Raw genomic sequence first — 15,294 nt, forward strand, 5'->3', positions numbered from 1 at the left:
TACCCCAACTGTGCCCCCCACCCCCCACTAACACCCCAATATATATATATATATCTGTGTACCCCAACTGTGCCCCCACCCCCCACTAACACCCTAATATATATATATATATATATATATATATATATATATATCTATCTATCTGTGTATCCCCAACTGTGCCCCCCCCCACTAACACCCCAATATATATATATCTGTGTACCCCAACTGTGCCCCCCACCCCCCCCACTAACACCCCAATATATATATCTGTGTACCCCAACTGTGCCCCCACCCCCCACTAACACCCTAATATATATATATATCTGTGTACCCCAACTGTGCCCCCCCTCCCACAAACACCCCAATATATATCTGTGTACCCCAACTGTGCCCCCCCCACTAACACCCTAATATATATATATATATCTGTGTACCCCAACTGTGCCCCCACCCCCCCCCCACTAACACCCCAATATATATATATGTATATGTGTACCCCAACTGTGCCCCCACTCCCCCACTAACACCCCAATATATATCAGTGTGCCCTATTCCCCCACTAAACCCAATATAAATGTTCCCTAACTGTGCCCCACCCCCCACAGACACCCCAATATATATATATATATAAATATCTGTGTAACCTAACTGTGCCCCATCTCCCCACCAACATCCCAATATGTATCAGTGTGCCCCACTCCCCCACTAACCCCAATATATATCAGTGTACCCCAAACCGTGCCCTTTTCCCCACTAACTCCAATACATAGCAGTGTACCCCAACTGTGCCCTCACCCACCCACAGACACCCATATATATATATATATATATATATATATATATATATATATATATATATATATGTGTGTGTGTACCCCAACTGTGCCCCACCCCCCCACTAACACCCCAATATATATCAGTGTGCCCAATTCCCCCACTAACCCCAATATATAGCAATGTACCCCAACTGTGCCCCATTCCCTCATTGAGTCATTGTGCGTATATATAATGTACCTCTCTAGCCCTACTGACACCCCAATATCTGTATTCTTCTGTTAGTGTACCCCAGATTTACTCCTACACCCCATGATCCTAACCTATCCGATGCACCATAAGTAAACCCCCAACATGACCCCAATAAAACCCCAATATGTATATACAGCCTATAGGAACCCCCAATTTCCATCCATGTTTATATGAAGATTTCCAGTCAGGCCCGACTTTCTCCAGAAAGAAAATTCTTATTTATTCCTGAGTAATCAGCAGTGGAAATCACAGCAATTGTCACTCCTTGTATATAAATCATATCCGGGATCTGCATGGAGTCAGTAGCTGTGCACACCTCATGTCATCTCTTCCCAGAGGAAATGTAACATTACATTGTAACATTGTATTCCCAATGCTGCAGACTGGCAGTGACTGATACTTTGTCTGCAGAGGAAGTGAACTGCTGCAGGTTCCTCTGCTCTTCTCCTAGGAAAGGCTGGGGGAGTCCATAGAGGGAGAGTCACCCCTGGCACAGAGAACATGGCGGTCACATGAGGACACCGCGTGACTCCGGAGACAGAGAAGTGTTTGCACAATCCATGAAACCACAGCGAGGAAACTGAGAGCTGAGCCCCCTCCCCTGCCACTGTGTATCCGTATACCTCCCCTACATCTATATACTCTACTGTGTATCCATATACCTCCCCTACATCTATATACTCTACTGTGTATCCATATACCTCCCCGACATCTATATACTCTACTGTGTATCCATATACCTCCCCTACATCTATATACTCTACTGTGTATCCATATACCTCCCCTACATCTATATACTCTACTGTGTATCCATATACCTCCCCTACATCTATATACTCTACTGTGTATCCATATACCCCTACATCTATATACTCTACTGTGTATCCATATACCTCCCTACATCTATATACTCCACTGTGTATCCATATACCTCCCCTACATCTATATACTCTACTGTGTATCCATATACCCCTACATCTATATACTCTACTGTGTATCCATATACCTCCCTACATCTATATACTCCACTGTGTATCCATAATCCCCTACATCTATATACTCTACTGTGTATCCATATACCTCCCTACATCTATATACTCTACTGTGTATCCATATACCTCCCCTACATCTATATACTCTACTGTGTATCCATATACCCCTACATCTATATACTCTACTGTGCATCCATATACCTCCCCTACATCTATATACTCCACTGTGTATCCATATACCTCCCTACATCTATATACTCTACTGTGTATCCATATACCTTCCCTACATCTATATACTCCACTGTGTATCCATATACCCCCTACATCTATATACTCCACTGTGTATCCATATACCTCCCCTACATCTATAAACTCCACTGTGTATCCATATACCCCCCTACATCTATATACTCTACTGTGTATCCATATACCTCCCCTACATCTATATACTCCACTGTGTGTCCATATACCCCCTACATCTATATACTCTACTGTGTGTCCATATACCCCCTACATCTATATACTCCACTGTGTATCCATATACCTCCCCTACATCTATATACTCCACTGTGTATCCATATACCTCCCCTACATCTATATACTCTACTGTGTATCCATATACCTCCCCTACATCTATATACTGTACTGTGTGTCCATATACCCCCTACATCTATATACTCTACTGTGTATCCATATACCTCCCCTACATCTATATACTCTACTGTGTATCCATATACCTCCCCTACATCTATATACTCTACTGTGTGTCCATATACCCCCTACATCTATATACTCTACTGTGTATCCATATACCTTACTACATCTATATACTCTATTGTGTATCCATATACCTCCCCTACATCTATATACTCCATTGTGTATCCATATACCTCCCCTACATCTATATACTCCACTGTGTATCCATATACCTCCCCTACATCTATATACTCTACTGTGTATCCATATACCTCCCTACATATATATACTCTACTGTGTATCCATATACCTCCCTACATCTATATACTCTACTGTGTATCCATATACCTTCCCTACATCTATATACTCCATTGTGTATCCATATACCTCCCCTACATCTATATACTCCACTGTGTATCCATATACCTCTCCTACATCTATATACTCTACTGTGTATCCATATACCTCCCCTACATCTATATACTCCACTGTGTATCCATATACCTCCCCTACATCTATATACTCTACTGTGTATCCATATACCACCCCTACATCTATATACTCTACTGTTTATCCATATACCTCCCCTACATCTATATACTCTACTGTGTATCCATATACCTCCCCTACATCTATATACTCTACTGTGTATCTGTATACCTCCCCTACATCTATATACTCTACTGTGTATCCATATACCTCCCCTACATCTATATACTCTACTGTGTATCCATATACCTCCCCTACATCTATATACTCTACTGTGTATCCATATACCACCCCTACATCTATATACTCTACTGTTTATCCATATACCTTCCCTACATCTATATACTCTACTGTGTACCCATATACCTCCCCTACATCTGTATACTCTACTGTGTATCCATATACCTCCCCTACATCTATATACTCTACTGTGTATCTGTATACCTCCCCTACATCTATATACTCTACTGTGTATCCATATACCTCCCTACATCTATATACTCTACTGTGTATCCATATACCTTACTACATCTATATACTCTACTGTGTATCCATATACCTCCCCTACATCTATATACTCTACTGTGTATCCATATACCTTACTACATCTATATACTCTACTGTGTATCCATATACCTTACTACATCTATATACTCTACTGTGTATCCATATACCTCCCCTACATCTATATACTCTACTGTTTATCCATATACCTTCCCTACATCTATATGCTCCACTGTGTATCCATATACCTTACTACATCTATATACTCTACTGTGTATCCATATACCCCCTACATCTATATACTCTATTGTGTATCCATATACCTCCCCTACATCTATATACTCTACTGTGTATCCATATACCTCCCCTACATCTATATACTCTACTGTGTGTCCATATACCCCCTACATCTATATACTCTACTGTGTATCCATATACCTCCCCTACATCTATATACTCTACTGTGTATCCATATACCTCCCCTACATCTATATACTCTACTGTGTATCCATATACCTCCCCTATATCTATATACTCCACTGTGTATCCATATACCTCCCCTACATCTATATACTCTACTGTGTATCCATATACCTCCCCTACATCTATATACTCTACTGTGTACCCATATACCTCCCCTACATCTGTATACTCTACTGTGTATCCATATACCTCCCCTACATCTATATACTCTACTGTGTATCTGTATACCTCCCCTACATCTATATACTCTACTGTGTATCCATATACCTCCCTACATCTATATACTCTACTGTGTATCCATATACCTTACTACATCTATATACTCTACTGTGTATCCATATACCTCCCCTACATCTATATACTCTACTGTGTATCCATATACCTTACTACATCTATATACTCTACTGTGTATCCATATACCTTACTACATCTATATACTCTACTGTGTATCCATATACCTCCCCTACATCTATATACTCTACTGTGTATCCATATACCTCCCCTACATCTATATACTCTACTGTGTATCCATATACCTTACTACATCTATATACTCCACTGTGTATCCATATACCTCCCCTACATCTATATACTCTACTGTGTATCCATATACCTTCCCTACATCTATATACTCTACTGTGTATCCATATACCTCCCCTACATCTATATACTCTACTGTGTATCCATATACCTTACTACATCTATATACTGTACTGTGTGTCCATATACCCCCTACATCTATATACTCTACTGTGTATCCATATACCTCCCCTACATCTATATACTCTACTGTGTATCCATATACCTCCCCTACATCTATATACTCTACTGTGTGTCCATATACCACCTACATCTATATACTCTACTGTGTATCCATATACCTCCCCTACATCTATATACTCCACTGTGTATCCATATAACTCCCCTACATCTATATACTCTACTGTGTATCCATATATACCCCTACATCTATATACTCTACCGTGTATCCATATACCTCCCCTACATCTATATACTCTACTGTATGTCCATATACCTCCCCTACATCTATATACTCTACTGTGTATCCATATACCTCCCCTACATCTATATACTCTACTGTACATCCATATACCTCCCCTACATCTATATTCTCTACTGTGTATCCATATAACTCCCCTACATCTATATACTCTACTGTGTATCCATATATACCCCTACATCTATATACTCTACCGTGTATCCATATACATCCCCTACATCTATATACTCCATTGTGTATCCATATACCTCCCCTACATCTATATACTCCACTGTGTATCCATATACCTCCCCTACATCTATATACTCCACTGTGTATCCATATACCTCCCCTACATCTATATACTCTACTGTGTATCCATATACCTTCCCTACATCTATATACTCCATTGTGTATCCATATACCTCCCCTACATCTATATACTCCACTGTGTATCCATATACCTCTCCTACATCTATATACTCTACTGTGTATCCATATACCTCCCCTACATCTATATACTCTACTGTGTATCCATATACCTCCCCTACATCTATATACTCCACTGTGTATCCATATACCTCCCCTACATCTATATACTCTACTGTGTATCCATATACCACCCCTACATCTATATACTCTACTGTGTATCCATATACCACCCCTACATCTATATACTCTACTGTTTATCCATATACCTTCCCTACATCTATATGCTCCACTGTGTATCCATATACCTTACTACATCTATATACTCTACTGTGTATCCATATACCCCCTACATCTATATACTCTATTGTGTATCCATATACCTCCCCTACATCTATATACTCTACTGTGTATCCATATACCTCCCCTACATCTATATACTCTACTGTGTGTCCATATACCCCCTACATCTATATACTCTACTGTGTATCCATATACCTTCCCTACATCTATATACTCTACTGTGCATCCATATACCTCCCCTACATCTATATACTCCACTGTGTATCCATATACCTCCCCTACATCTATATACTCTACTGTGTATCCATATACCTTCCCTACATCTATATACTCTACTGTGTATCCATATACCTCCCCTACATCTATATACTCTACTGTGTATCCATATACCTCCCCTATATCTATATACTCCACTGTGTATCCATATACCTCCCCTACATCTATATACTCTACTGTGTATCCATATACCTCCCCTACATCTATATACTCTACTGTGTACCCATATACCTCCCCTACATCTGTATACTCTACTGTGTATCCATATACCTCCCCTACATCTATATACTCTACTGTGTATCTGTATACCTCCCCTACATCTATATACTCTACTGTGTATCTGTATACCTCCCCTACATCTATATACTCTACTGTGTATCCATATACCTCCCTACATCTATATACTCTACTGTGTATCCATATACCTCCCCTACATCTATATACTCTACTGTGTATCTGTATACCTCCCCTACATCTATATACTCTACTGTGTATCCATATACCTCCCTACATCTATATACTCTACTGTGTATCCATATACCTTACTACATCTATATACTCTACTGTGTATCCATATACCTCCCCTACATCTATATACTCTACTGTGTATCCATATACCTCCCCTACATCTATATACTCTACTGTGTATCCATATACCTCCCCTACATCTATATACTCTACTGTGTATCCATATACCTCCCCTACATCTATATACTCTACTGTGTGTCCATATACCCCCTACATCTATATACTCTACTGTGTATCCATATACCTCCCCTACATCTATATACTCTACTGTGTATCCATATACCTCCCCTATATCTATATACTCCACTGTGTATCCATATACCTCCCCTACATCTATATACTCTACTGTGTATCCATATACCTCCCCTACATCTATATACTCTACTGTGTACCCATATACCTCCCCTACATCTGTATACTCTACTGTGTATCCATATACCTCCCCTACATCTATATACTCTACTGTGTATCTGTATACCTCCCCTACATCTATATACTCTACTGTGTATCCATATACCTCCCTACATCTATATACTCTACTGTGTATCCATATACTTACTACATCTATATACTCTACTGTGTATCCATATACCTCCCCTACATCTATATACTCTACTGTGTATCCATATACCTTACTACATCTATATACTCTACTGTGTATCCATATACCTCCCCTACATCTATATACTCTACTGTGTATCCATATACCTCCCCTACATCTATATACTCTACTGTGTATCCATATACCTTACTACATCTATATACTCCACTGTGTATCCATATACCTCCCCTACATCTATATACTCTACTGTGTATCCATATACCTTCCCTACATCTATATATTCTACTGTGTATCCATATACCTCCCCTACATCTATATACTCTACTGTGTATCCATATACCTTACTACATCTATATACTCTACTGTGTATCCATATACCTCCCTACATCTATATACTCTACTGTGTATCCATATACCTTACTACATCTATATACTCTGTGTATCCATATACCACCCCTACATCTATATACTCCACTGTGTATCCATATACCTCCCCTACATCTATATACTCTGTGTATCCATATACCTCCCCTACATCTATATACTCTACTGTGTATCCATATACCTCCCCTACATCTATATACTCTACTGTGCATCCATATACCTCCCCTACATCTATATACTCTACTGTGTATCCATATACCTCCCTTACATCTATATACTCCACTGTGTATCCATATACCTCCCTACATCTATATACTCCACTGTGTATCCATATACCTCCCCTACATCTATATACTCTACTGTGTATCTGTATACCTCCCCTACATCTATATACTCTACTGTGTATCCATATACCTTCCCTACATCTATATACTCTACTGTGTATCCATATACCTCCCCTACATCTATATACTCTACTGTGTATCCATATACCTCCCCCTACATCTATATACTCTACTGTGTATCCATATACCTCCTCTACATCTATATGCTCTACTGTGTATCCATATACCTCCCCTACATCTATATACTCTGTGTATCCATATACCTCCTCTACATCTATATGCTCTACTGTGTATCCATATACCTCCCCTACATCTATATACTCTGTGTATCCATATACCTCCTGTCACGTACCTGGTAGAAGAGCCTGATACGGTGAGGAAAGCCTCTCTTACACCTCTGACTCGGGGCCCCTGATAGAGCAGACAGGTAGCACAGGAGTGCAGAGGGGCACGAGTGCCTATTGGTCTTGATAGTAGTTTAGCCGGACTAACTGTCAGGATCAAGCAGGGGAAGACTGTCGGTGGACCGCAGCGGAGCAGGAGTGCCGTATGGACACCACTGAACAGGAGACAGGAGCAGGCTGGGTCTGTCAGTAGGTTGCAGCAGAGCAGGAATGCCGGATGGACACCACCGAGCAGGAGACAGGAGAAGGCCAAGCCCGTCAGCGGGTTGCAGCGGAGCAGGAATGCCGGATGGACACCAGTGAAAAGTAGGCAGAGACTAGCAGCAGGCAGTCCAGCAGGATAGTAGGCAGGAACAGGGTCAGGCAAACCAGGTCATACACTGGCAGACGGATCAGGCAGTGGCGTAGCGTGGGGGGTGCAGGGGGGGCCGGCCGCACCGGGCGCAAAATCTAGGGGAGCGCATCCACAGTGTCACTCTGTCTGACTCTGACATACACAGTTCACACACTGTCTGCGGCTGCCTCCATCTTTAGGCTGGGAGATGTCCAGCGTGGCCGCCCTATGGCTGAAAATGGCGGGGCTGGACTGTGCCTCACTTGTCCATCAGTGGCGGCTGGTGCGTTGGGGGTGCAGGGGCGCCGCCCCCCCTATCCATGCGCCTGGCACCTTAATCTAAATGCGGGGCGCCGGATGCATGGAGTTCAATGGGGTTTTTTTTTTTTTTTTCAATCACCTGATTAGAGTCAGAGGCTCTAATAGGCTTCAGAAAAGGGTGGACCCAGGGCGCAGAGCAGTGCACCCCGAGCCCACCCATTGTGTGACAATAGCGAATGAAAATTCGCTATTGCCACACGGATCCTCCTCCTCCTGGCCAATTCTGCATTGAAAGGGGGCACACTGATCATTCTGCATTAAAAGGGGGCACGCTGGTCTCTCTGCATTGAAAGGGGGCACGCTTGTCATTCTGCATTGAAAGGGGGCAATGTTTGTTTTCATAACAAACAATACATGTGCTTAGGGGGTAAGGGTTTCTTTAACTAATCTAGTGGAAGAGACTCGAGTGCTAAAATCCCGCATTCTGCATTGAAAGGGGGCACGCTGGTCTCTCTGCATTGAAAGGGGGCACGCTGGTCTCTCTGCATTGAAAGGGGGCATGCTGGTCATTCTGCATTGAAAGGGGGCACGCTGGTCATTCTGCATTGAAAGGGGGCACGCTGGTCTCTCTGCTTCGAAAGGGGGCACGCTGGTCTCTCTGCATTGAAAGGGGGCACGCTGGTCTCTCTGCATTGAAAGGGGGCACGCTGGTCTCTCTGCATTGAAAGGGGGCACGCTGGGCTCTCTGCATTGAAAGGGGGCACGCTGGGCTCTCTGCATTGAAAGGGGGCACGCTGGTCTCTCTGCATTGAAAGGGGGCACGCTGGTCATTCTGCATTGAAAGGGGGCACACTGGTCATTCTGCATTGAAAGGGGGCACGCTGGTCTCTCTGCATTGAAAGGGGGCACGCTGGTCTCTCTGCATTGAAAGGGGGCAATGTTTGTTTTCATAACAAACAATACATGTGCTTAGGGGGTAAGGGTTTAACTAATCTAGTGGAAGAGACTTGACTGCTAAAATCCCGTGGGTTAGGGGCGCAAATTACTTGCCTTGCCCCGGGTGCTGACAACCCACGCTACGCCACTGGGATCAGGTGCAGATGTACAGGCAGAAGCGTGGTCAAAGACAAGCTGGGGTCAATGCAGGCAGAGTTCAGGAGAAGTCAAGGCAAGCCGGGTCGATAACAGTAATCAGATGCAGGTTTACAGGTAGCAGGTTTACACAGAAACGCTGTAGACAAGACAGCACTGAAGCACAGCACAGGCTCAGTTTAAATAGCCCCCTTGATGACCATACAAGCAACAGGTGCACGCACTTGTGCAATGGGCGTGGCCTATGCACAGCAAGCTGTCTAGAAGAGCCATTCTGTCTATGGGAATGCCCTTCCTGACATTGCCCCCTCACAATGGGCAGCCTCCGGATGCCCAACTAGAATATCTTTTCTGGGTGGGCACGATGAAATGCTTGGATAAGTCTCCTGGCATGGATATTATTTTCAGGCTCCCATGAGTTATCTTCAGGGCCATACCCCTTCCATTTAATCAGGTACTGAATTTGATTCCTTCTTTTCCTACAGTCCAGAATTGATTCAACTTCATATTCCTCTTCATATTCCTCTTCATATTCCTCTTCATATTCCTCTTCCCCATCAACTACTACTGGCTCAGGTGGACCCGTATTTCGGTTAGGAAAAGGATCTGATATAGCGGGCTTTAATAATGTTACATGAAAAACGGGGTGAACCTTGAAGGAATCTGGCAAAGTTAGCTCATAAGTAACATCATTGATTCTCCTTTTCACAGGAAATGGCCCCACATATTTAGGTCCAAGTTTCCTTGAAGGGCAGGCCAACTTTAAGTTTGTAGTAGATAGCCATACCTCATCACCAGGTTCCAAGATTAACTCTCCCCGTCTCTTTTTATCAAAGTTTCTTTTATTATCTTCCTGTGCTTTGGCCATTGCTTCCTGCAACAACTTATTATTAGAACTGAAGAAAGCCACTGTATCTTGAACAGCAGGAACTGGGCACTCAGGGATTGCGTTAAGCACAAAGGACGGATGAAATCCAAAGTTGGCAAAAAATGGAGATTGCTTAGTAGCAGAATGATTTGAGTTGTTATAAGCAAATTCAGCTAATGGCAATAATGACACCCAGTCATCTTGAGAGAAGGAAGAAAAACAACGTAAATACTGCTCCAAGGTCTGATTGGTTCTTTCAGTCTGACCATTAGTTTGTGGGTGATAAGCCGAGGAAAAAGACAACTCAATCTTTAAGGATGAACACAGTGCCCTCCAAAATCTGGAGGTGAATTGGACCCCGCGATCGGACACAATATTACCAGGAATTCCATGGAGTCTTACTATTTCTTTAATAAATATTCGTGCTGTCTCTGGGGCTGACGGTGTACCTTTCATGGGTACAAAGTGTGCCATTTTTGTCAACCAATCTACAACCACAAAGATGGCAGTATAACCCTCTGATGGAGGGAGCTCCACAATGAAGTCCATTGATATCTTCTCCCAGGGTCTGTCAGGAACCGGCAGTGGTTTAAGCAGACCCCATGCTTTGGTCTTGTTGCTTTTATTCCGAATACAGGTGGAGCAGGCCTCAACATACCTCCTACAGTCCTTTTCCAGAGAAGGCCACCAGAAGGTACGTTGTGTCAGCTCAGTCGTTTTGCAGATACCAAAATGTCCCGCTAGCGCATGGTCATGACACAGACCCAGGACAGCAACACGCACATTCTCTGGTACAAAGATTTTGTTTTTGAACCATAACAGTCCATCTTTCACTTGTAAAGTTATTCCAGGAGGTGATAAAACTCCAGTAGAAGCCTGCTTGATTTGAGACAGCAGATCCCCCTGTAGGAGCAGAAAGTTTCCAGAAGACAGAATAGTGTCTGGAGAAGAAGGTTCTACAGAATCGCCAAACATGCGGGAAAGCGCATCTGGTTTGATATTTTTTGACCCAGGCCTGTAAGTAATGTGAAAGGCGAACCTCGAGAAGAACAGTGCCCACCTGGCCTGGCGTGGTTTCAAGCGTTTTGCAGTTTTCAGATATTCCAGGTTCTTGTGGTCAGTGAAAATTAATATTGGGTGGGCTGCCCCTTCCAGGAGATACCTCCATTCCTCAAGTGCAGCTTTAATCGCTAAAAGTTCACGGTCTGCCACATCATAATTCTTTTCTGCCGACGAAAGTTTACGGGAAAAGAAGGCAACCGGATGCAATAAAGCTTTGGCTCCTTGCCTTTGTGACAATACTGCTCCTACTGCTGTTTCTGAGGCATCTACTTCCAGGACATATGGCAGGGCTGGGTCAGGGTGTCTTAATATAGGTGCAGAAGTAAATAGTCTTTTCAGGCTTTGGAAGGCAGACTGTGCCTCAGGTGTCCAGCAGAACCGGTTGTTGTGCCTGGTCAGTTGTGTGATGGGGGAGATGATGGCTGAAAATCCTTTAATAAATTTCCGATAAAAATTTGCGAACCCTACAAAGCGCTGGATCCCTTTCTTGTCTGTAGGAGCTGGCCAATCTAAGATGGCGGAGACCTTCTGGGGATCCATCCTTATACCCTCCGTGGAGATTATTAAGCCCAGGAATTGAATACTTTGACGTTCAAACTCGCATTTCTCAGGTTTGGCATACAGACCATGCTGTCTGAGGCGGGAAAGTACACTCCTGACGTGACCCCGATGAATCTCTAGAGAGGCAGAAAAGATCAGAATGTCATCTAAGTATACAATGACAAAAAGATCCAAATAGTCCCGAAAAATGTCATTGATAAAGTGTTGGAATGTAGCGGGAGCGTTGCACAGACCGAAGGGCATAACCAGGTATTCAAAATGCCCAAATCGGGTGCGGAAAGCAGTCTTCCACTCGTCACCTTCCCGTATGCGGACCAAGTTGTATGCCCCACGCAGATCCAATTTTGTGAAAATGGTTGCTGCTCTAAGTCTTTGAAAAAGTTCAGGAACCAATGGTAAAGGATAACGGTTCTTGACCGTGATCTTATTAAGTTCACGGTAGTCAACACAGGGCCGAAGGGAATGATCCTTCTTCTCAACAAAAAAGATGCCAGCCCCAGCAGGAGATGTAGAGGGGCGGATGAAACCCTTCCTCAGACTGTCATCAATGTAGTCCTTTAGAGCCACAAGCTCGAGTTCAGTTAGGGGGAAAATACGCCCAAAGGGCACTTCAGCTCCAGGAAGTAGCTCAATCGGACAGTCATAAGGTCTATGGGAAGGAAGAGTCTCTGCTCCCTTTTTGCTGAAAACATCCAGGAAGTCTCGGTATGCTGCAGGTACAGATGAACATATGTCAGAATCAGAGTCCGTACATAACAAAGACAGAGGGGGAGGTTCCTGCAGGCAGTGCTGTTGACAGTAGGCTGATTCAAACTTGATTTCTCCCGTGGCCCAGTTAATGCAAGGATTGTGTGCCTGTAGCCATGGCATACCCAGTATGATGGGAAACAAGGGCGAAGCAATAGCGTCCAAGCGCAACAGTTCCTTGTGGTTAGTGGTTGTAGTCGTGGGTAAGGGAACAGTCTCTTGGGTGACAAGCCCAGATTTGATGAAAGTTCCATCAGCCAGGTGGACTGAAAGTCTCTGAGTCTTGGGCAGCAATGGTATCTGATGCTGAGCTGCAAATGACAGATCAAAAAAGCAACTGCAGGCCACCGAATCAATTATGGCTGATACCTGGATAGCTCTTCCTGGAAGCTCTAATGAAATGGGAAGAGCTAGGTGAGTAAAGTCTCTTGACAGGAGTGGCTGGTTAATAGAAGAAATGGTCAGACATTTACGGAGCTTGGCAGGACAGGACCTCACATAATGACCGGGTCTCCCACAGTAGAGGCATAAATTATTCTGGCGACGACGCTGACGTTCTTCAGGTGAAAGTGAGGGTCGAAGCAGACCAAATTGCATGGGTTTCATTAGCATCAGAGGAGGGTGCCATTGGGACTGGAGGAGCTGGGTCCGGTGTGCTGACTATTCGTGGTAACATCCATACAGGGCGAGACAGGATGGTAGATTTCTCAGACCTGCGCTCCCTCAGCCGGCGATCGATTTGGATGGCTAAGTTCATTAGAGCCTCCAGAGAGTTTGGAACTCCAACACGGGCCAACTCGTCTTTCAAGGGTTCTGAGAGCCCTAAACGGAACTGATAAAGGAGGGCAGCATCGTTCCAGTTGGTATCAGCACTCCAGCGCCTAAAGTCCGTTACATAGTCCTCGGCCGCTCTGCGGCCTTGTTGGAGCGCATGGAGGGCTGCCTCTGCAGTAGTGGTTCGCTGTGGATCCTCATAGAGCTGTGCCATAGCATCCAGGAATGTAGATAGGGTCGACAGCACAGAGTTATTTTGTTCCAGTAAGCGATGGGCCCATGACTGGGGTTCACCTAGCAGCAAGGAGATGACAAATCCCACCTTAGTGGATTCAAGTGAAAAGGTGCAAGGTTGTAGTGTGAAATAAAGTTCACAGGCATTACGGAAGGACCTGAATTTGCTGCGGTCTCCTGCAAATCTTTCAGGGGTAGGAACTCTTGGTTCAGATGGTAGCATCACAACAGCGGATGCTGCAGGTACCTCAGCGTGAGTGGTTGATGAAGAAGCAGTACCAGGAGAAGCAGACGGTGATGACAAAGTCTGGACACGTTCCTCAAGTCGTGTGTAACCCTCCTGCAGGCTTTTGACGGCTTGTGTGAGATCTGCCAGATGTTGGCACAGTTCATCCATGGGAGAGGTTCCTCGTTCAGGCTCAGACATGGCTGTCTTGTACTGTCACGTACCTGGTAGAAGAGCCTGATACGGTGAGGAAAGCCTCTCTTACACCTCTGACTCGGGGCCCCTGATAGAGCAGACAGGTAGCACAGGAGTGCAGAGGGGCACGAGTGCCTATTGGTCTTGATAGTAGTTTAGCCGGACTAACTGTCAGGATCAAGCAGGGGAAGACTGTCGGTGGACCGCAGCGGAGCAGGAGTGCCGTATGGACACCACTGAACAGGAGACAGGAGCAGGCTGGGTCTGTCAGTAGGTTGCAGCAGAGCAGGAATGCCGGATGGACACCACCGAGCAGGAGACAGGAGAAGGCCAAGCCCGTCAGCGGGTTGCAGCGGAGCAGGAATGCCGGATGGACACCAGTGAAAAGTAGGCAGAGACTAGCAGCAGGCAGTCCAGCAGGATAGTAGGCAGGAACAGGGTCAGGCAAACCGGGTCATACGCTGGCAGACGGATCAGGTGCAGATGTACAGGCAGAAGCATGGTCAAAGACAAGCTGGGGTCAATGCAGGCAGAGTTC

At 44.3% G+C, this 15,294-nt stretch overlaps 1 long non-coding RNA gene across 1 annotated transcript in view; it reads right to left on the reverse strand.

The window, feature by feature from the left end:
* Positions 1-15,294, reverse strand: part of LOC309558134 — a 437,057-nt gene that overhangs the window by 77,932 nt on the left and 343,831 nt on the right. The gene's annotated exons all lie outside the window — the stretch shown is intronic.

This window comes from Pelophylax lessonae (genome assembly GCF_965119305.1).
Source record: "Pelophylax lessonae genome assembly, chromosome: 6".
NCBI classification, from domain to species: Eukaryota; Metazoa; Chordata; class Amphibia; order Anura; family Ranidae; genus Pelophylax; species Pelophylax lessonae.